Source organism: Pristis pectinata, chromosome 1 (genome assembly GCF_009764475.1).
Source record: "Pristis pectinata isolate sPriPec2 chromosome 1, sPriPec2.1.pri, whole genome shotgun sequence".
In the NCBI taxonomy this organism is placed as follows: domain Eukaryota; kingdom Metazoa; phylum Chordata; class Chondrichthyes; order Rhinopristiformes; family Pristidae; genus Pristis; species Pristis pectinata.
The window spans coordinates 39939548-39962882 of NC_067405.1; the positions used below are offsets into that span (position 1 = coordinate 39939548).

General features: G+C 39.5%; 1 long non-coding RNA gene and 2 other non-coding genes across 3 annotated transcripts; all 3 read left to right on the forward strand.

Moving 5' to 3' along the window:
- Nucleotides 1-5946: 5946 nt before the first annotated feature.
- trnag-gcc (transfer RNA glycine (anticodon GCC)) lies at nucleotides 5947-6017 on the forward strand. The gene has a single exon. It is a non-coding gene; the product is annotated as a tRNA-Gly (tRNA).
- Nucleotides 6018-6340: 323 nt separating this feature from the next.
- Nucleotides 6341-6412, forward strand: trnaa-cgc (transfer RNA alanine (anticodon CGC)). The gene has a single exon. It is a non-coding gene; the product is annotated as a tRNA-Ala (tRNA).
- A 5229-nt stretch (nucleotides 6413-11641) lies between these two features.
- Nucleotides 11642-22167, forward strand: LOC127576504 (uncharacterized). Its single transcript, XR_007957239.1, has 3 exons — nucleotides 11642-11863; nucleotides 12921-12976; nucleotides 14432-22167. It is a non-coding gene; the product is annotated as an uncharacterized LOC127576504 (long non-coding RNA).
- Nucleotides 22168-23335: the final 1168 nt, after the last annotated feature.

Below are 23335 nucleotides of genomic sequence, written 5' to 3' on the forward strand. Positions count from 1 at the left end.
TCTCTCATGGCTCCATTTTAAAAATCTTGATCCACTGACAATGGTTACACTGGATATGCTGTACATTTTCACAAACCAACAAATGTTTTGTTGTTTACTGTCTGTGGGCAAATAACACCACAACCAGCTCATTAAAATCTTCATTGCTGTTGTTTGAGAACTGCTTATTTTAATTTTCAGGACATCATGCTTTAACTGTCAACAGGCTACAAATTTGTGGGTTAAACAGCATTGCGTGTTTCCTAATGCGGTTTTAAAAAGCCCTGTAAAGAATGTGATATTCCACAGTACAATTTAAAAATAGTGTTCATGGGTAGCCTCATGTGAAACTGTGACGCACTGGACTTCACTGAAAAGTTCTATTGAATTTCTTGCAATGGCTGGCACATGGCCATGCAACTGAGATTTCATCAGCCAGCCCTTGTAGGCACATACGCACAACACCATTATCTGAAGAGCAACTCATTGCATCAGTGTGCCAATTCCTGCAGAGCAGCTGATCAGATATCGAAGGATGCTTTTCACAAGGAGAGGCCTGGCGTCAGCGAACTGCAGTCAGGCAGGAGGGGAGGGGGGATTTGTCTCGGTTCCACAGAAGTCGAGCGGTGCTGCCTCGGAAGCAATGGATAAGCCTCACAATCGGGAAAGGCTCTTGAGAAGGCACTCTAAAATGTTTGGAGTAGTGTCAGGCCTGTCTGGAACCATGGAGGAATTGTGTCAGCAGCTGATGCAGAGGCAGGAGGACTTTTCTTTCATCTAGGAAATAATCATCCCTTTCCACTAACGGCATTGCTAGGGATGACAGCATCTGAGGAGTAGATTTCTGCCTCGATTGAGGCATTGTCCTAGTCCTCCAAAGCCCCGTTACCCTGAGCCAGCAACTGCAGTTGTTGCTTGGTAGGACATGGTGCTGCTATTAGGGAAGAGCCAGCCATGCTCCAAGATCTACTCGCCGGCCTTATCAAGGTTGTGGAGGCAGAGGTCAGAGTTGTGCAACCTGAAGAGCACCAGATGTACACTGTTCTCCGCCTAGTACCATTAGAGAGAGTTGGCAGTGAGAGAACCGAGATGACTGCCTGCTCTCAGGGTGTCAGGAGGTCTTCCATGGCTCTCGTGCATTGTCCTTGAAGTGCATCCAAACCTGCTTCCCCAGACAGCAGGCCCACCAGTTGGTGTCTTGTAGACTGAAGGTTCTCAGATAACTTCCAGATGAGCAAAATGTTACCCTCTAATATCTGTTCCTTTCTGACTGCTGTTCAGCAAATGTGACATTATAATAAAAAAACATGGAAAATTAGGGAAAATATATAGTGAAAGTATTTTAGGGAGATACTTTCTAAATTGAATATCAGTTTAAACATTTTCTGACCATTGAATGAAAGCATACTCATATGCAACAACATAGCCATTTATACTTTATACACATTAAGACATTTAAATTACAATGATGACTCAAAAATTTTGCAATGTGCTGAATAAATTATTCAAGGATCCCTCTCTTCAATTCGGTTATGGGGCCTAAGTTATGTCAAACAAGCCTAGATTGTGATTCAGTAATGTTCCCTTGTTAACATGTATGATGGAGAAGATAGTGAGAAACTGTGCAAGTTAAAAGGTCACAGAGTGATAAGCATTACGCATAGTTGCAAGTACTACTATTTGTATTAGACCTCATTTTACAACTTATAATGAGAACAGTCGACACTGGCTGTTGGGTAGAGTTGGGTAGCAAAGGCAAAAAACCAAGAACAGAACTACCAACAGAACTAGATCTATTTTCATCAGCAAACCATTACAGAGCAAGGGTAGATATTCGGTACACAGAGTAAAATAAAGTCAAATCTTTGTTAGGATCCAAGACAATTATGTCAATGCAAGAAATGTGCTTGCTAGATGTTTCTGTGACCTGGCATCCTTTTCAGTTCTTTCTGTGAAAATGCTGTCAAAAGTGCATTAATAAAACATGGCTGGAGACAGTTTGGTTGTAATACATAAATATAGATAGGGCAGCTCAACATAGGGTTAAGGTCATAACATAGATTAGAGTCAAGAGGCTAATTGGACTCTATTTGCTTATGTGAGTTGAATAGCTCAACTTACATTAGCTGGAAGAAGATATTTAAAATTGTATTAATTCTATTTAGGGATTGAATGTTTTAAACCCTAACAGTTGACTGTTAGGTTATTTAAATTTGTTGTCTCTCTTGAAGAACAACCCATTAGTAGCCGGACTATTTTAAATGAGTACGGCAGCACAACTTAATGAAGAATAAGAAAGAGAACCTTCTGATAAATTTGGATATATATTGAATCTGTACTTAAAATTAATATGATTGCTATTCCTTTTTCAGGTCAGTGTTTGTAATTACCATTTTGGGACTGACAACACACTCAGTGATGTTTGAATTGTTCCATGTGATTCCATCTTATCAATCCTTCTGGTGCCTCTAGTGCACTGCCCACATAAATACAAGCTCAAAGCACATGTAACTTGTCCACACAATACTGTGCAAAAGAATTATTAAGATCAAGTCTTTGAATTTCAGTGGGGTTCTTGTGTTCATCTGCAGTAACCTTTGCAGAAGATTGATGGATCCCCCAGAGAAATTGCATAAATGGCTGCTTTTAGCTGCAGATGACATTTCCCCAAGGGTTTTGCTGAACTCCCTCTGGAGAACGCTTTCAACCACAACTTGCATGTTTGAGCAGCACCAATAGGTTAAACATATCTTTAAATTAGGCACTGAAAAAAGAGCATTTTCCCTTTGATTTGTTCCTTGTCAGAGGTAAATTGATAGTTTTGCAAGCTCACTGTCTTAGAGCTTTTGTTGGACAAAGGAAGCTGGAGGAGCAACTTGTTACCTTCCTGACAGCTTTATAAAACAACATGACATTCCTGCTAATACAGTTAAAAGAGTTAGTGTACTTGTTTGGCAAAACTATGGCTAGCCCTTTGGACACCTCTTTCTGCTTCCACGTACGGTGGCAAGAGATGATGAGAAAGAAATTCTTGTTAGGTAAAAGTGGGATGCTGTACAAGTATGTATTTTGATATTACTTTAAGACCTACCTTTATGATGTATCAGATATCTATAAATGCAACAGTAAAAAGTCACCTGTCTTCCTGTACAATGATTCTTAACAGAAAATGCATTTCCATAATCAGATATGTAGGCAGTTCAGGAAGATAGGTCTGTCATAGTCAAAGTCACAATGGAGTTGAATTGCCATCTCCCAACCTCGAGTGCATATACTTCAGAGAAGGCATCAATACTTTACTTGCCCAAACCTGTGAATTAATTAATTTTCTTCTGGAAGGCAGCCAACAGCAGGAGGGGGTCTTTTATTCATACTTCTGTGGCTGGAATCTGCAAGCACGGCAGAACAGATTGTTATTATGCATCCATATGCATCCCTGATCCTAATTCAACGTAATTTTTTTAAACTTGGCAATCCACGCCAACTAAAATACAATTACACATTCTAATGTCCTTGCTAATTCATGATTCCTTCAGCTAGAGTAGTTAAAAAAAATGCAACTATTACTTACAGGACCAAGAAAACTCTCCACATGAAAACTGGGTGATCAAGTGTTTACATTGTATTAGAGTCCATGACATCACTGTCACTTAAGTACAAGACATGAAGAAAGATGTAAGACTGCGTTAATGGAGCCTCAACATTAAGCAGTGATTCTGATACTTGGGTAGATCGATGATTCTTACAGAGTGGTACAGTCTAAATCATATTTTCTGCATTCCTCCACTGTTTATTCAATTTTTAAGTTGTACATCTGACATCCAATACTAGATGAACAGAAATTTCCTCCAGTGCAGGTAGACAAATAAGGTGTAAGGCCTATGATAAGGTAGATTGAGAGATCAAGAGTTCATCTTTATCATATGACGTCTGTTCAACAGCAGAATAGAAGCTGTCCTTGAGTGAGGTGCTATGTGTCCTCTTGTATCTTCTGCCTGATGGGAGAGGGGAGAAGAGAGAATGACCAGGGTGGGAGAGGTCTTAGCTACCCAAGCAGAATATGAGATATTGGTCTTCCAATTTGTGTTTGATCTCTCCTTAGCAATGGAGAAGGCCAAAGACACACAAGACAGTGTGGGAGTGAGAAGGAGAGTTAAAATGATATGTAACTGGAAGCTCGAGACGGCTGTGGCGGACAGAGCGTAGGTAGAGGAAGCCACATCGTGGGCACCTAATGCAGTAGGCCAGGTTGGAAGAGGTGCAAATGAATGTCTGCCTCACCTGGAAGGATTGTTTAGGTCCCTGGATGGTGGTGAGGAGGGAGCTGAAGTAACAGGTGTTATACCTCCTTCAGTTTCCGGGGAAAATGCCAGGGATGAGGCGGGTGGGTGGGGGCGGAGTGAACAGACCAAGGGATCCCGAAGACAACAGTCCCCGTGGAAAGCAGAAAGCGAGGGAGAGGGGAAGATGTGGTTGGTGGTGGGATCGCGTCGGAGCTGATGGAAACGGTGGAGGATGATGTGTTGGATGTGGAAGCTGGTGGGGTGGACCAAGGGGACTCTATTGTTGTTCTGTCTGGGGGGGGAGGGGGGTGAAAGTGTTCTCTTTTTGTTTTTGTTGCTGACTTCCTGCTTAACATTGCCTTACAAAAGAACCTATTAACATCAAAGGAGGAAAAAAGACAGCATTTATTCAGAAACACTTATTTAAGCAGTTAGATGTGGAGTAACATCTAACAGCTTTATGGCTTGGTTTTATGCATTGAATATCATTTAGAAATTCTGATGATCAGTACAGCTGATGATCAATCAGCTGATTACCGACCAATCGGTCTACTCTCAATCATTAGCAAACTGATGGAAGGTGTTATTGACAGTGCTATCAAGTAGCACTAGTGCATCAATAACCTGTGCACTGATGCCTAGTTTGTGCTTTGCCAGGACCACTCAGCTCTGGACCTCTTCAACTATGGTCCAAACATGGACAAACAGCTGAAATCCAGAAAAGATGGAAGAGTGACAAGAGATATCAAGGCTGATTTAGACTGAGTGTGGCATAAAGAAGCAAAACTGAGGGCTCTGCAAGGTAGGTACAGGGAGGTTGCTTCTCCACGGTGAGGAGTCTAGAACTAGTGTCACAATGGGATTAGTATAGAATTAGTGTAAGTGGCTGGTTGATGGGCTGCATGGACTTGATGGGCCAAAGGTTCTGTTTATGTGTTGTACGACACATTGACAGTCTCAGAATAAGGGGAAAACCATTTAGGATTGAATAAAGGAGATATTTCTTCAACAAAAGCAGAAAATGATGGAAACACTCGGCAAGTCAGGCACATCTGCGGAAAGAGAAACAGATAACATCTCAGGTCCTGGACTCTTGATCAGAATTCTTTACTCAAGTTACTTTTAGTCAGTGCATAGCGAATAAATAGTATTTTGTACCCTGGAAGGCAAGGGAGGTTCAGTCAATGATTTCATTCAAAGGTGATATTGATAAGACTCCCAGATATTAAAGGAAGCAGGGCATATGGGGGTAGGGGAAGAAAATGGGGTTGAGGTGGAAGATCAGCTGTTGATTAGTACAGTAAGCTTGAGGGGCTGAACGTCCTCCTCCTGCTCCTATTGTCCTTACATTTGACTATCTGCAGAGAACCCGTGAGCGCAATCATAGGGGACTAATAAACAAAACCACAATGTGATAGCAACAGCACATTGAGAGATGTGATCCGGAACTGCACCGCTCTGGCGGTGCATGTGTCCTCATAGATCACAGAGGCCGCTCCTCTTCACACTGGCCATCTCCCCTCTCCATTCTCAGTCTCGATGCAGGGTTTCGACTGGAAACGTCGATAACTCCTTCTCCTCTCACAGATTCTGCTCAACCCGCTGAATTCCTCCAGCAGATTGCTACTCTGGACGCCAGTCTCCTGTATCTCTAACTCACATATACTCAGTGGGTGTTACATGTGCATCGGTGGTTCAGTGGTAGAATTCTCGCCTGCCACGCGGGAGGCCCGGGTTCGATTCCCGGCCGATGCAACACAGTTTTTCCACCCACCCACCCCCACATTCATTTCAGTTCCTTACCATGAACAACAGATCGTCCGTTCCTCTCCTGAGGACAGTTCAGCTTTTGCGGATCTTTCTTATCGTTCTAGCTCTGATCGAGGTACCAGGAAATAACTTCGGAGTCGCACTAACGGGAGAGTGAAAAATGAGCACTTGCTGCTGACCGTCGCTCAGTTTACAGACAAATTTTCAGATGGAAATTTAGTGCAACGACAAACCTCCACCAATGCATTTTAAATAGACAGGTGAGTTAAATCAATTTCAGTTTTCATTTAGAGGCGAAGTTCATGCTTGGGGATGTAGCTCAGTGGTAGAGCGCGCGCTTCGCATGTGTGAGGTCCCGGGTTCAATCCCCGGCATCTCCAGGATCGCTTTTTTTTTTATCCTGTGCATGAAGTTGATTAGTTTTCTTCGCTGGTATTTGCAGTTGTTATGATATGGTTTAAAAGTAATTTCGGAGGGGAGCCACACAAACTGAAAGGAAGAACAAGCTATTAAAAAACAGGAAAGCTTATATTTTCGACGATTGTCACCAACGGAACCTAGCCAGACGACTCAAGAGCAGTTTCCATCCATCCAAAATGAAGGACAAACTCCGGTATTTATCCTGATATTTTAAGAAAAAAATGCATTATAAGACCCTTGAATAATTCTGCAGTTACACAACACAAGGTCATCAACTGTTGAGTTCTGTACTTGATTGTTTATTATTCATGGAACGTATATGGGGATTGTTTTTTTTGTCTGTTCACAAAAAAAGGCTGAGACTGAGGGCATTGGAAAATGTATATAAATTTTACTTGAGCCAGTTTGGGGAATGCAGAGAAAATTAATTACAGCCTTATTGACCATGATGATCAGTGACATTAAGCAATTCATAATCAATGAGCATTACATGACCAAACAAAAGTTCACTCTGCTTGTGCTGAGGATAAACTGTATTGCGTTGGACCTTTATTTCTTTAATGTACAGGTCCATGCAAAAGTTGCTGAGGAAACCTTTGCTTCACTTCTAGGCCATTTCCCTGGATGCTTAAATCATTTGTCAAATTGTGAACCACGTTTACTTCTCACAATGTGGCTATTCTAGGTCTTCATCAAGTATGTAACTTCAGGAGTGTGGGGGATGGGGAGGTGGCAGGTGGTTAGGAGGCAGGTGCTTCTCGGGCCTGTATCCATAATATCAAAGGAGCATGAATGGAGGAAAAAAGAGGTAATCAGTTCCAGAGGGATTACTCTTAGAGCATTACCTCTCCACTTCTGTTAGTGATTTGTGTTCTGCTTTGCAGAGTGCCAGTGTGCTATCCTGACTTGCCTCCACAGTTAACTCAGTGACTCTGTTCCTTATCCTGAATAGTATTGTCATCAAATTCCTGGAATATTTGCTCCCACACAGGCACACTGCAAAGGAGCTTGAAATTCTGCTGTGCCATATTTCTGTTCACTTAACATTTTAGACTTTAAAATAAACCCACATATTTCCACACCCCTAAGGTGCAACACATTGGATTTAATGCCACCCAGTTTAACAATCTCTCTAAGGATTTTTTTTTGATGAGCACAAGCTTTTTTTTGATGAGCACCAGATTTGCCTGTCATTGGTATTGGCCCAGAGAAATCACTTACCATGTTAGATGACAAACATCAGTTAGGTAAAATAGTCTTGTGCAGTTGCAAGTATTGCAAATAACACAAAATATTAATCCTAACACATTTTCCTAATAACCTGGCTTTAGAAAATTATATGTTACAATTTATCTTCACATTGCTTTAGGCTTTTCTGTAGTAGCTAAGGCTTCCCTAATTGCACCAAACAAGTCTCTTTCCCTTTGTACCTTGGATCAGTTTAGTGAATGACTGAAAGGCTCAGCTTCAATCTGGATTTCACTTCAACTGCAAAGACTAAAATAAAACATTAGTCCCATCTTTTGTCATTGTTTATGCTTTATCTATAATCACACGTAAAGGTCAAATGTAAGATTTCATCCTTAGCAGTTTCCTGTAGTTCAATCTTCTCTTACTACTTAGGCAGTCCCTCGGGGTTGAGGGTGATTTGCTTTCTCTCCAATTTTGTATGTTCCGAGGTGGTTAATGAGGATAAATTAGATAATAAAATGAGGATAAATTAGAGAATAAAATGAGGATAAGACTAGGGGATATAGGTTTAAGGTGAAAGGAGAAAGATTTAAAAAGGACCTGAGGGCAATGTTTTCACACAGAGGTGGTGTGTATATGGAATGAGCTGCCCTGTGAAATGGTAGAGGCGGGTCAATTATAACATTTAAAAGACAGGTACCTAAATAAGAAAGTTTTTGGAGGGATATGTACCAAACACAGGCAAGTGGGACTAGCTCAGGTAGACATCTTGGGTGGCAAGGATGAGTTGGGCTGAAGGACCTGTTTTCGTGCTGTATCACTCTATGACTCTATGATGTGGGAACTGCAGATAGGACAGGAGGTGGTAAACAGGGCGGGCAGGTAGGAAGTTTATGAGGTGCTGCACTCCTTCTGCTACTTATGCAGGACTTCTGTCTACTCCCAATGGATGGGCTCATCCCAAATATTCCTTCTGCACTTTGAATGGCCATGAGCTAGAGGTTCCCAGAGCCAGTTGGGATGTTGCATTTCTTCAAGGGAAGCTTTGAGCAGATCCTTGAATTTTTTTCATTGTCTACCTGGAATTGCTGGGGGGATGGGGAATCAGGTTGGTAGAGAACCTTGGTTTTGCAGATATTGAATATAAGGCATGTCTTCTCGTGTGTATTGGTGAACAAGTAAACAATGTCTTAGAGGCTGGCCTCTGAGCTTGTACAAGTGCAAGTGTCGTTTGCATACTGCAGCAAGTTTGGATGACCTTGGTTTTGGAGTGCAGTTGCTATAGGCTGAACAATTTCCCATTCGTTATGAAGATTAGCTTTACAGATTTTGAAAGCTGCAGTTTTTCTTCAACATTTACTGCTTAAATACAGTAGTACAGTAAGTTCTCAACTCACATTTCCTAAAAGGGAACTGTGCATATGATTACTGCTCATCTGATACAAGGCAGATGCCAGAGACATTTGTAACTTGAAAATCTGTAAGTTTTTGTGAAATGCAGGTTATTAAACAAATTGTTTTTATTTTACAAGAATAGAATACAATATTTCATTTCAGATAATGTTTAATTGAAGCAATCTAACATTAATAAACATAGATATTACATTTTAGTTTTTCTTATTAATTGTCCTCTCGATGGTGGTCCTTTACTGGACAACCAGATATTCTTCCGGAATAAAAATGAGGTTTGCAAACAAGAGAGCATTTTAAAATTTCTTATTTTTGCAGGCATGGAGAGGCTGTTAGCCATGAATAACACTTGGAAATCAACTATATTTAACCAGGATGGAACTTGTCTCACAGTTTGCAGGAAGCACTTACAATTGTTTCTGACAGGTGTAGGCAGACATAACATTGTGTACACATTTGCAAACAATCATTTTCAGTGTGATTTCTATAGCAGCAGCTGACTGGAGTGTAAATAGTTCTCATGCTGGTGACACTATTTAGGTTTTATGCTAATGGAAAGATAAGAAGTGGCACTTTGCTGCATAAGATAGGTGGCTGTGTTCAAGGCCCAGGAACCCTGGCACTTATGTAAGCAGCTGCAAACATTGTATACAAACATGTACTGTTTTCTCACTTAGTATGCCAAATGAGCCATTGGAGTGTAAGATCTCACTGGAGAGTCCATGCCCCGACAACACTGGATAGAAATTACAGTTGGAATTATCTTTGCAGAGTATCAGACCGTTGTGTGGGGTTCCATGCCATTGGGTGGTGGGAAAGGGTAACCTCACAACCAGAAAAGTTAAGAATGCTTCTTGAAACAACAGTTTGTAGGGGTTAGGGTGATTGTTTCCGTGAAAGAGTGCCTTTATGCTGAGGGGAGAATCTTTGTGAAAGAGTCTCCCTATGAAAGGGATAATAGTGTCTCTGTTTCACATTTCAGGCTTTGTTTAAAAACTTTTCACCATATATGAACAACTGATATTAGTTGCCAGAAGTAAACCTAATTGCTTATGAGCTGAAAGGTGTCCCCCCTGTACTTGGGTTAGTGTAGTCCAAGTTATAAAGAGGACATAGAGTGCAAGAACAAAATAATTAAGAATTATTTACACCAGCGATAAGGCTGTTGTTATAGTAGGGAAAATAAGTGAATTTTTAGGTGCCCCATTATAGAAGTTGTACATTGATAATGATGATAGCAGGTTTAATACAACTTAACTTATGGAAGAATTTCTTAAGGGAAATTGTTAAAGTATTTCCTTTGGTTAGATCATGAAGTGAAACATCAAGCAAGTGCTGAAGTAGCCAGGCTAAGATGCTGCTCTGTTGTTAAGGTGTTCCCCAGTAGAGTTGACAGCTGTGAGTGCAAACATGTGTCCTGTTCCACCAAAGAGCCATCTTCCTATTTATTTCCCTTCCAATAAATACACATTTAGATGGGGATCAAGATCACAAAATAAGTATTTAAAATATTCTTCTCAAAAGACATTTAACTCGACTAATTCTTGAAAACAACATTTAAAGTGCTATGTTGCAGACAAGCTGGTCCAGTAGCTAAGATTTATGTACTATAACTTCACCTGAGAAAGTGTCTATTCTTCATTAAATACCATGAAGGAGGATGTTGTTTAAAAGCAAAAATGCAGGAGATCTGAAATAAAAGCAGAAAACTCTGAGGATACTCAGTTCTAAAGAAGGACCATTGACTGAAATGTTAACTCTCTTTCCCCACAGCTGCTGCTGACCTGAGGATCCCCAACATTTTCTATTTATAAGAGAGATGTTGTAACTGTTGGGTTGTTTTGTAGAAATAACCGAATCTGGATAACCACGAAAAGATTACAAAAATTAACCATAATATTTTAACACGGGTTTCTGAAAAAAAATCCCAGTGATTCCTCCAATTATCTTTAAAAAATCGTCAGTGCGGTGAGATTCAACGTTTGAAAGTAATGAACACGATTACTTTTGGTCTGGATATTTGGGAGGAGAGAGATTAGTGGAGCAGAATGAACGAATAAGTTTCAATTACTATCTAAACCCCGACAAATAAATTTCTGACATGTAGTTCTCCCGTGGAACCGCAATGCTAACCACTCATATCACTTTAAAAAAAACAAAAATAATGATATGTAGCACTTCCTCAAGTTTGCAGCACAAAATGAGAAACAATTTCTTTAAAGATTACCGAGTCCTTAACATTCTGTTTAAACTTTGCAACTGCATGATTTAACGTTTCTAATTTCGGACGCCGCTTGTATGATAACAATGAAGAGTATGACAAATACATCATCTCTCTCTCACACACACTGTAAACGTTGTTTCCATTGTGCAGCCACTCATGAGGATCCCCTTTCCCTGGTTTTATTTTCCCACTGCATGCCGTCAATGGAAAAAGCCATCAGTCAGGCGCTCGGCTCTAATTGAAACAAATGGCTCTATTTATAGAATGACGCAGGCAGCGAGCGCGTCATCGGGTCCGGGCTCCATTGACGTCAGAGTGACGCGGGTGCGGGGTTTGTTAGGAGGGCCGGGGCGCGAGCGGCAGTGCGCGCTGGATGGCGTTTTTGTCACAATGGAGTCTTTATCCGGAGAGTTCCATTGGAAACAAAGGAGGAGCGGACGCGGTGGAGAGAAGTCGCCCAGTGCCCGGTCCGGCCCGGCTCGGCTCCCGCAAGCATTGCAGTGCTATCGGGGGGTGGGGGGGACGGGGACTCGCACTCCGCGCTCTTCTCGCTACGTGCTGCTGCTGCTGGGCTTGTGTCGCACCGGTAAGTCGAAGTGCGAATCAAATGCTGCGTCTGCATGCTTGTGCTGTGCGGCGAATTGAAACCGGCACAGAAAGCAGAATTCGTTCTTTCCATCCCCGTTAGGTTTTTTTTTAAATGCAGTCTTCTGACTGGCAAAAGCCGGGCAATTCTCCACTAAATTCTGTAAATCCGTGTTATACCAAATGAGTTGCTTAATAAGTTCTGTGGTGGCTGCATGGGACGCGGCTATTGATTAGATCAGACCTTTTAGTTCCCAGCCATTTTATGTATTATGTTTTTCAAACGGAGCAACTCGCGTACGAGTAGAATGAGAATCACTGTTTATCTCGTTTCGAGTAAACTCCCCATAAATGGGACAATATATCAAAAGAAGATGCATCGAAAACTCGTCGTTTATTATGGAAATAATTAGTTATGTGTCAATGATGTAATTTAGTTAAGTGAGTAAATAATAGAAACACATTTCGATTAGGCATAGTGGGTACAGATGTTACTTAATAAATGGTTAAGCATGGATGGGCTTGGAAACATATGGAAAGCAACATGTTGCCATATGGTCCATTTAGCCTCTAACCTTCAGGAGAATCAATCATGTACAATCTGTGTGAAATGACAGTAGTATCTCGGTGACAAGATGGATTTTGTGTCACGGAATGATATGTGATGGTGCTAGTTCATACGTTGCGAGGTATAATAAATAATTGTATTAGCACCTGTCTTGTCTTTGGGCCTTTGCACTGTAACAATGTCATAGCTAAATGTTTAATTATGTGCTCTTGTGAATGAACAAAATGAAACCAAAAGTAATTTTTTTGAAATTATTGTAGGAAAATTTGTTAAAAGTAAACGTGTGTGGTTATCCAAATGTTGTTTTAAAACTTGTAGTTCAGATTTATTTCTGTACATTAATATATTTGAGATTTTATACATATAAATGCATTTGATACACTAGAGGTAGGAGGGGAATTATTTAGGTGCACTTTGCATATTTCTGTCAGAAATGGATCATAATGAGTGAGTTGAATTTAATTCTATATATACTTCAAACCTCCTACAGGTTCAAATCACTACTGAATCATTATGCACTGCCTACTGAAGATTGGTTTAAATTGGGTAAGTGTTATAAATATAGACTGTTGATGTTTTAAGCAGGAGATGATTCATTTGCTGCTTTAAAACTACACTGCTAATGAGTACTGCATGTTAGAACAAGCCACATGCTATTCTTTTCCCACTTTTATTGCACATTGACGTATTCTTTTTAACCTGTATGTTGCCAGAAAGATTAGACACGGATGATTCAGATTTTCTTCTAAATAGAGTGACATAGTTCTTTATAGAAATGGTCACCATTAGAAGTACTATTAGAAAAAATGACTTCACTTAATCAGTTTAAAATAGGTCAGTAAGTAGCTTGTGTATGACTGACATTGTCAATGTGGGCCAAAGAGCACTCAGACACAAAGGGCAGAATGGCCTCTTGTGTTGTGCCATTATGATTCTCCACCATTTGTCCAGAGAAAATGAAGTCTTTGTGCATATATTTGCAAATTGCTTTTGTCTTGCTGATCACAGACTGCCACGTTATCAGATAATGTATGAGCAAAATGTTCTCTTGGACTTTGCTTTCATTAGTGATCACTTCTGTAAGATGTGATGCACCATCAACATCTGCATACTTTTTCCCTCTGTTACTACTCTTCAAGTGCCTACCCCTTCCAATTTATGCTGTGATCATTCTCCTTCAGGCTGTGCTATGCATGGAAGCTGATGTCAGGGCAATTTTGTGGCATGTTGTGATGTGGGCAAATCTGGAATGAGAGCATGCAAGTCGAGATTTCTCTACACAATGAGCGTGGTTATCTCAAACCTATTTGGTGCTCTACCCTTAGTTATAGTACTCTGAATGTTGAGGGAAGTGTACATATTTATACAAATGTAATTCACAATTTTGAAGTTTGAATTAAGACATGGTCTTGGAGCAGCGTAAATATTTTGCTGTTCAGTTAGATTGCTACAACCTATGTGAAAATAGCTGACATTTACACATGCTGGATGACTAGAGCTAATGTGTCCCATTCCCTGAGATCAGCATTCTTTATCTTAATGAGTACTTGAATTTGCCTGCATGGTTTAAAACTTTTGATCACTATGATCATTAACAATGATGTCCCAAAGGAAGTACTGAAGATGGTGTTTGACATTTTAATGATTTTGCTAATTTTTTCACCTCTCCCAGTGAAGGTTAAAACCAAAGTGAGTGGGCATTTTTTTTTGCATGCCAGTTCAGTTAGTGGATTGTTTAATCATGGATCCATCATGATAGTCCAATCTGTATGCAACCAAAGACCATATTATGGCCAATTTCCAATTTGGCTTTAACAAGGAAATGGAATGCCAGTTGATTAAATCTGGTCCACTGAGCCCTGATGTAGTGGTATAGCACATATAACCACCTGAGATGTTGTCTGTCTAAATATCTTAAGATTTTGTTTGTTAATAGATGTTAAATTTGTATTTTGTATTCTTAAAAATTCCTAGTTATAACTTACACTTTTTTCATTACAGCATGGGGCTGCCACCATTCCTGAGCCAATGAAGCTGCCTTCAGCACCACCTATTACTCCATTGCAGTTAAGTACAGACAGGTGGAGGAATTGCTGTTTTTTCAGGGGGTGGGAGAAGAATCTGGATGACTCTAATTATCTTTTGAAGATGTTGATAAGCCAGCTTCATAAACTACTGCAGTCTTTCTGGTGAAGCTACTCCCACAGGGCTTTTGGGGACAAAATATTTCCAAGTCAGGATAGTGCAACTTGGAGGAGAATATGCAGTTGCTAGTGTTTCTGTGCTTAAGTCTTGCCTTCCTTGGTGGAGTCCATGGATTTGAGAGATGCTGTCAGAGGAACTGCAACACATTTTGTAGGTAGCGTACACTGCAGCCAAATACGCCCTGAGGATGGAGTCAATTAATGGGGTACCAGTTAGGTAGGCATCTTTGTCATGGAAGATGTCGTGCTGCTTGAGTGTTGGAGCTGCAGTCACCCAGGCAAGAGGAGAATATTGCACCAGATGCAAAGTTTTTGGAGTTTCAAGAGGTGCCATTTCCACAGAATATGATCTGTTTTTGTAACAAGAGTGTGTATGTAGTTGGTCCAGATGAGATTCTGGTCAGTGGAGATCTCCAGGATATTACCGGTGGAGAACTCGGTGACAGTGGCACTATTTGAATGTCAAGGATAGATGATTATCCTCTCTGGAGAGGATATTGTTTGGCATGTGTGGTGTGGTTGTTACTTGTCACTTATTTCCTGTTTGAATGTAGTCTAAATCTTACTGCTCACAGGCATGGGCTGGTTGTGCTGAGGAAATGTGAACTGAGGAGAACGTTGTGCAGTCATCAGCTAACGCCCCATTTCTGACATTGTGGATGGAAGGTCATGGTTGACATAACTGAATGTGGGCCTGGGCCACTGCACTGAGGAACTCCTGCAGTGATGGCCTTGGAATAGGATGACTGATCTCTGAAAACGACAATCTTCCTTTTGTGATGGGTTCATTCCCAACCAGGGGAATGTTTTCCTTTCATGCACTTTGACTTCAGTTTTACTAGATGAAAACCTGAGAAAACTGAAAATGCTAGATATACTCAGCAGGTTAGGCAGCATTTGTGGAAAGAAAAAAAAAACAGTTAATGTTTCCGGTCAAAAGATTTGAATGTTTCTGATAAAGGTTCTTCGAACAGAAAATTAATTGTTTCTTGTCAGAGAAGCTGCCTGACCCCTTATGTGTTTTGTTTTTATTTTATTTTACAAGGGCTCTTTGATGTCACACTTAGTTAAATGCTGTCTCAAGGTTGAGGACAGTTACTCTCACTTCACCTTTGGAATTCAGCTTGTTCCATATTTGGACCAAGGCTATGATGTGGTCTACAGCTGAATAGGCCAGGCAAAACACCAACTGGGCATTGGTGAGTAAGTCCACCTTAATGGCACCTTTGGCATCTTTCATCAGTTTGTTGATGATTGAGAGCAAACTGATTAGGTGGTAATTGGATACGAATTCTGCTATGTGAACAGGGCCCACCTGGGCAATGTTCCTCATGGTCAGGTAGATGCCAATATTGTAGCTGTACTAGAACAGTTTAGTTGAAAATGTGGCTAGTTTTGGAGTGCAGGGCTTCAGTACCACAGCTGAGATGCTGTCTGGTCCTAGAGCTTTGTTGTATCTAGTGTATTTTCCAGAAGTGTCTTTTGAAGGTCAAAAAATTATAATGAATAGAATAGTGCTTTGTGCACTCCAAAGAGAATATTTTCAAACATTTTTGTTAAAATGTGATTGGATACTTTCTGTGCAGGTAGTGAAGATCTTAAAATTGCTTCCAGGTCCTTTATGCACCTGGTCATGTGATTGAAGTCCACCAACATTTGATGTAATTTAAAATTGCATTGTACATGTGTGATTCACAGATGGCAAGGGCCATTCATACAGAAGCAGGTCTTCACAAGGCTTCAAATAATCTTAAAGGAGACCTGCCTGATTAGGTCCATACAATCTCTGGAAGATCCTCCTGCATGAAGTTCTCATTAAACCTGACCCTTGTATCACCCACCCCTTGCCACCTCAGTCTTTTTCCACCTGCTTGCCACTCTTTCCTTGATCCTTTAGAGGTTCCTTTTATTTCCTACTGAACCCTATCCCTGACTCGTAATCCAACACTTAGCAAATTATGATGGTTTTAGCTCTGGATTCTACTCCATATTCAACCTTCAGTATCCTGAAGAATAGAATTTTGCAGTAGTTCTAGGGGTGGCTATTGGAAAGTGTGCATTGGGCCACCACATGTCATTGCCTTTGTCTTTCCTGCCACAGAACATTTTCTAGACTTGAGTATTTTATGTTGTTTCATCCTTAACATTTATTACAAGCTATGGAAAGACAGTATGGTATTACAATTTTGCAAATTACAAACTTGTAACAAACATAAATTGTTAGAGTAAAAACTATTAATAATTCAACTTTTACTCTGAATACAAGAAGACAACATAACTAGTTAATAACAAGCAATATTCATTTGCCTGTTTTTAACTGTGGTGATACTTTAATTGAGAGGTATGGTTAAAATGTTGAGGATATACTTCAATGGACAATATTTTCTTATTTAATTGCTAAGAAAATAATTCACGATTCCATATTCAGAACAAAAAAATATGCATTTTAAAAAAAACTTTTTCCCTGGGATCTCATAACACATTGCATCATTTTACAGCTGAGCAAAGGTAGTTGACATTGATTAGATGACTAGTTAGTGCAGAATAGGCCCATGGAAATCAACCATTTAATTTCCTTTTGTTTAAAAAGTCTTTGGCCTCTGCACTTTTCCATTATACTCTTGCCCCATGACACAACTGAAAACTTGCTATAAAGGGGATTTTGGGTGCAAATTTGCATCATATTACACTGTGGTTATAGAGGCAGTGCTTTCTTACTATCTTGTGAAGGATGGTTGTAGTCCACCAATCATTCTGGAGGACTTTAATTTGTTAATTGCTTACCTTTTGTTATACTCCATAGTAACTGAACATGGATTTTGTAGTAACAATGTACAAGAAAAAAGTAGTAAGTTGAGCATTCCATTGCAGTCTATAATTTGTGATGCAATGTCATAGTTTGGAATGATGGCAAAATATCCATAATGCTGAAAAGGATGGATTGCATTCGACATCTTATTTGATGACTCCAAAAATGATGGGTAATCAAAGGTAATCTCTTGTTTTTCCTCTACCCCTCTGGCAGTTAAGATGTAGCTCATTTTACAACTATGCTCTCCAATCATATTGAGCTGGAAGTTTAAATGGTGTAAAACAAAACTACTGCCTTTTAACTGTACTTGCAGTTACAGAATGTCCCAAAGTGGATCAACATTCAAATGTTTTAGGAACTTTCCACAATGCGTTAGGGTTGTGTTATTATGGATGTAATTATAAAACTAAACTATTTGAAACTTGTTGGTATAATTACCTGATGGATTTGCAATTGTGCAGTTCTGTAAGATGGCAGTTATGTAAATAACTTGCAAAAAAAAAACCCCAAACTGGTATATTTCAAGTATCTAAGCAAGAATTTTGTTAATTTTTCTCCTCTTGCTTAGTGCCACCATCTTTTTAGCTCAAATGCAATTTAATTTTCAATACTAAACCTGCAAACATTGGCTATTGAGTTGCTTCATTGATTAAATAATACCAGGCTTAGAATATTAACAGTAAAATTATGCTGCTGAAAAATTAGTGGATTTACAACATTCCGTAAGAAGCATTAATTTCTTGTTAATTTAAATCCACAATATTACTGCTTAAAAACTCTTGGAAGAGCAAAATTCACAATTTTGAAAAGAAATGTTCCATTAAGTTTAATTGTCTTGCATTCACTCTTATCTTCCCAATATATTTTTCACACATCAAATATGTAGTATCAAATGTTGCTTCTCCTTGTATGAACACATCTATTCAGTATAATTTCCTGAGGAATTCAAATTTGTATTGAATTCACAAAAAAAAAGTTGCAGGATCTGTTCATCAGGAAAATATTAAGTATTTAGTTTTAAACTAAACTTTCCAATCCCAAACAGGTTTAATTTATCCTTTGATTTGGAAGAATTGGGAAAGATGAATGGAATCTTGATACTTAGTTTCAAAATATTGCATAAGTAGTGCTAGCTTTTTTGCTGTTTAATTAAACAGATTATGGTATTTTTATAAAGATAACTTCTATAATTGAATTTCATAATGGCTGATGTATGACCATGTTAAAGAGAGAGCTTAATGTTATAAATGGGAATCTACAGAGAATTAAGGATGTGCCTTGAAACTATCATCTTTCAGTTTGGAAAAAGACAGTAAATATTTCAAGTCACTGATATTTGTACTGGATGTTCCCAGAGTTGGAAACTGAAGGAAGATTTGGCTTTTAAAAGCTTGATGGTCCAAAGAAGAATGGAAATTGAAGGCAGGCTGCATCATTTTTACATACAATGCAGAAGGAAGACATTTGCCCACATCAGTCAAAAAATTAAGTCATTTGGTTAACTTCTACTTCTAGTTGTTCAAATGTTCATCTGGGGATTTATTCCAAATGCAATGAGTTTCTGCCTTTGCCAACCCTTTGGACGATTAATTCTAACCCCTGACAATGCTATAAGTGCATGAAAACACTCAGCAGGTCAGGCAGCATCTGTAGAAAGAGAACCCATTTGTATTTCAGATTGAAAACCCTTCATCTCTTGCTGAAATTTCTTTGATTTTTTTTTTCCCCCTCTAATCCTTTTACCAATCAACTTAAATGTGTCTCTCTGTTAACAACCTCTTTCAGAGAAATTGGTCCTTCCTGTTTACTTTGTCCAGATGTCTCATAACTTAGTACATCTTTATTAAATTTTCCTTTGCTCTCCTTTCTTCCATTGCAAACAACTCAAGCCTGGTCAATTTCTCCTCAACAGTATTTCTCAATGAGATCCTTAAATCTCCTGTGCACCTCTTCTAATATATATTTGCATCCTTGTAGTGTGATAATTAGAATTGCTGTGCTGTGACTAGTGTCATGGAGTTCTAACCTTTTTTTAGTTCTTCTGTGCTGTGCCTCAGCTGACAATGGCAAGTATCTTGTGACCTAATCACTTTTACATTCATACAATGGACATGAACTCCTCTACACTTCTTGGAACATTTAATAGACATTTCCTTTCATTGTTTGTCCTCAGTCCATTATTTCTGTGGACTAAAATTCCATTGTCCACTTTCTTTGGATACCCAACCAGTCCTTGCAGCCTCTAACCTCTTGTCAATGAAACACATCCCAGTTTTGGTGTCATTGGCAGACTTCTGAACCATGTCCCTTCCATTTAAATCTAAATAATTACGAGATCCCCTCTGAGACATATTATGAAGCCCAGTAGGTTTAAATCTCAAAAGGACAAATTTAAGAGTCACAAGAACTTACAGCACATTCACAATGACACTTGCTCGATTTGGAGTAAGACAAAGGGGAAAGTCTCAGCAGTAACATTGATTAATAGAGAAAAAGCAAGAAAGGCTAAGTTGGCAGCTTGGATGCTAGAGAAACAAAAGTGATCCCATTTCAGCTTTTGTTTATCCTATTGGGTATGCAACAAGGTAAACAAAAATTCAGTTTTTGCTCAAGTTTGGTCTTCATGAGAATGATTGATTTGGGGGTCAGGTGGGGTCACATTTGAGAAATAGTATTTGCCCTGACGATACTTAAGCATGGAACTACTTCCTGCAACTGAAATGGAAGTTCCATGGGAAATTTTTACTTGGACCAAGAGCATGGATACCACTGTCAAAGGTTATTTCTGAGATTTGCCAAAGATGTGAATAAACTGTTTATCTTTGAAGAATGTAATGAAATAATTTTGATTTGTCCATTGACTGGCATGGATATATTTGTGTAGTAGTTAGAAATCACACTGCAAGAGTATTGGAGTTTGAAAGGATTGGGCTGCAGAATGTACTGTGTGGTTTCATCTTTTTTGCCCACTTTGAAGAAGTTTTCCAGTCTTGTCTCCATTTTACTACTCCACTGCAAAGTCTCCAAGCTATGCCCACTTCGAAGAAGCTTTTCATACTTTTCTGTTGGATTTCACCTCCAATATTTTTGATTTTTCTCTTCATCTTGATCTGAGTTTCTTTTAACAGGATTCGGTTGATTTTTAATGTACACCATGTGCTTGAAGAGGGAGGATGTGTAATCTACACCATGTCCTTGGGGATATCCTCTGAATATGGATTACCTTGTAAACATCTAAAAGGTTGCTTCTTAACAATGTGTTAATACAGTTGCTTTTCTCCAGACAGACCAACTTTTTCAGTTAAGCACAATCTGGTTGTTTTCATTCAAATTGTTTGATTTCAGTAAGCAAGAACCACTGGATTGCTGAAATTGGCTAGATTTTATTTGCAAGATGTGGGGAGTTCTTTTTAAAGTGGATCTTTAAGAAATAAGGATTTGTTTCTCTGTAACAGATTGATTTTATTTTCTGAGTTGGAAATTGACAATTGCCATTTGCAAGAAAGATTAAACTGGACAGTAACAAAACAATATAACCATTGTTCTGGTGTTAGTTTAAACATTGGATTAACATGATGTAAATAACTTTCATTCATTTGACTTTAAAATATCCATTTCATAATGTTAACATCACAAACCTTAGAGCATCAAAAATGCTGACGTATAATAGATGCATCTGCATGGGATTTCTCCAGTAATTTGGCTGAATACCATAGTATTGGGCATTAGCTTGTAACAATATCATTTAAGGTATGTATATGGCTGTTAAATAAAAAGAACTATTACTAAAAGTGGAGAGAGAGGAAACTGATTCTGCCGTTGGTAGGAAAAACGTATGTATGTTGGACTTTAAATTTAATATTATGGGAGCTCATTCGTGTGTAAAGTGTCCATAAATTGGGTGTTGGTAACCTGGGGACAGCCTGTACTGGTAATTATCTCAATGTATTTTCAGATTTTGATTGCTGCTTTTGTAGCATAAAAATTGATGCAAGCTCACAAACTTAATTTAACATAACATTTACTTTTATTTGAGTCTTTGAATAACTTGCAATTAGTTGTGCTGTTAATTAAATAAAAATTTCGTGCATTTTTTCACTGTACCGTGTCTTTACTTTCTCCGACCACGTACCATTTCGATATTTTAGCATACAAGCAGAGAAAGCCTATCCATTTACTGCTGTTGCGTACTGAATTGGAAATTGAACTGAATCAATAGGGTAATATTGTGATTAATGTTTCTGGCCAAAGCCTAAATTGGCCAGCAACAATTCCAGTGGACGCGTCGTCCACTCTGCAGCCAGCCATCTGCGTGTTCTCAATTCACAGGGGAACATGTACATCTTAGGCAAATTACTGTTACTCCCTATATGGAGTTAATATAGATGTGGTTTTGGTGAATTGTTTTTTCCAGTAAACTTAATTTTGGGGGGAAATGCGTTTATTTTTGCGGGTGTAGCTTTGAGAGCGACTGCCTCTTCTTGTTGAAAACGCGCAACTACACCAGTTCCGGTTTTGTGAATGGAGTAAAGAATCTGCGAAGCGGTCAACCACTGGAAATGTGTCGTCTGCCAAGAATCTTTCCCTTTGAGGAACGTAACGGACGTTTATATCAAAGTTGTTGCCTTTTACGTTAATTGTACGTTTTGTTTACTGACAAGTTCATAGTTACTCGGAAGCTATTTTCTTGATTTAAATGTTTTTCCTACTTAAGTGCTTGATACTTTCCCCCCTTTAACGGTATAATAAACTGTACCCTACTATCTGTCCCTGCATCGTTGCCCTGCAATACTGAGACTTGTGCAAAGTTACTGATTACAAGATGATGATCTCTGAGACGCGGGTTTTAGTTTAGAACCAATCCACTGCTTTGTATGAAAAGAACAGCTGAAGAGTGCGGTATTGTAACAACCCGCATCAAAACTGGTGAGAGGAAAAAAAACAGATGCCAAACTGCAGAAAATTTTTTTTAAAAAGGAAAAAAAAATGCAGCACGCCTCAGCAAAACGACATTCATAAAATCACAGACGTAAATGCAAACTTGTTTACCATACAATCCACATTTACAAAACTCAAGCCCCTGCGTGTAACCCGGCGCGAAAGTGGAATCTCTAAAAATATCCGCAATGTCTTAATTTGGTGCTCTCGAGTTTCCGCTGGAGTTTAAAATAGCCGCAGCGAGGGCCTGCCCCTGAATGCATCAATTGCACACTGACAATGCGCTGCCAGACCTGCTATTTTTGGCCGCCCGGCCCGGCTCTGTGCGTCAATGGCGGCGCTCCTGCGTCACGCGGCACTCTGCCGGCCCCGGCGCGCGCCCTATCACATTTTCCTTTCGTTCATTAAGTCGCTTCGCCCACGAGCGCTGACGCTGCTCTGCAACAAGCCGCGTTAATTAGCTCCCTCCGAGCCTGTCACCATTAAAGGTGGTCACAAGACTTGCCCCCCCCCCACCCCAGCCGTCGACTCCCCGCTACAATATTGCAATTTCCACTTTGCAAAAATATACACACGCACCGCATTTGCGACTTTTCTCGTCGGCGACGCGGCGCAGTGGCCGTAAAAAGCATTTTAATTAGGGGTCACCGGTATAATTCTCACGAAACGTGCAGTTAATTGTAAAATCGAAACTTCCTATCCCACAATCTGAAATTATACCTGTTGATTGTTTTTTTATGCGTGGTATTTCAGAAGCAGATCTCTTTCCTCCAGAATTCAAGCCTTAATGGTTGAATGCACACTGTTTATTTAAATGCAATACAGTTCATAATTTGTGGTTTACACTAAATGAAATGCGCGCATTTTAAACAATATTTAAGCACTCCGAATTTAATATAACTAAAGCGAATAAAATTAAACCTCTTAGAATGCCAAATAAAGCACTCGCCA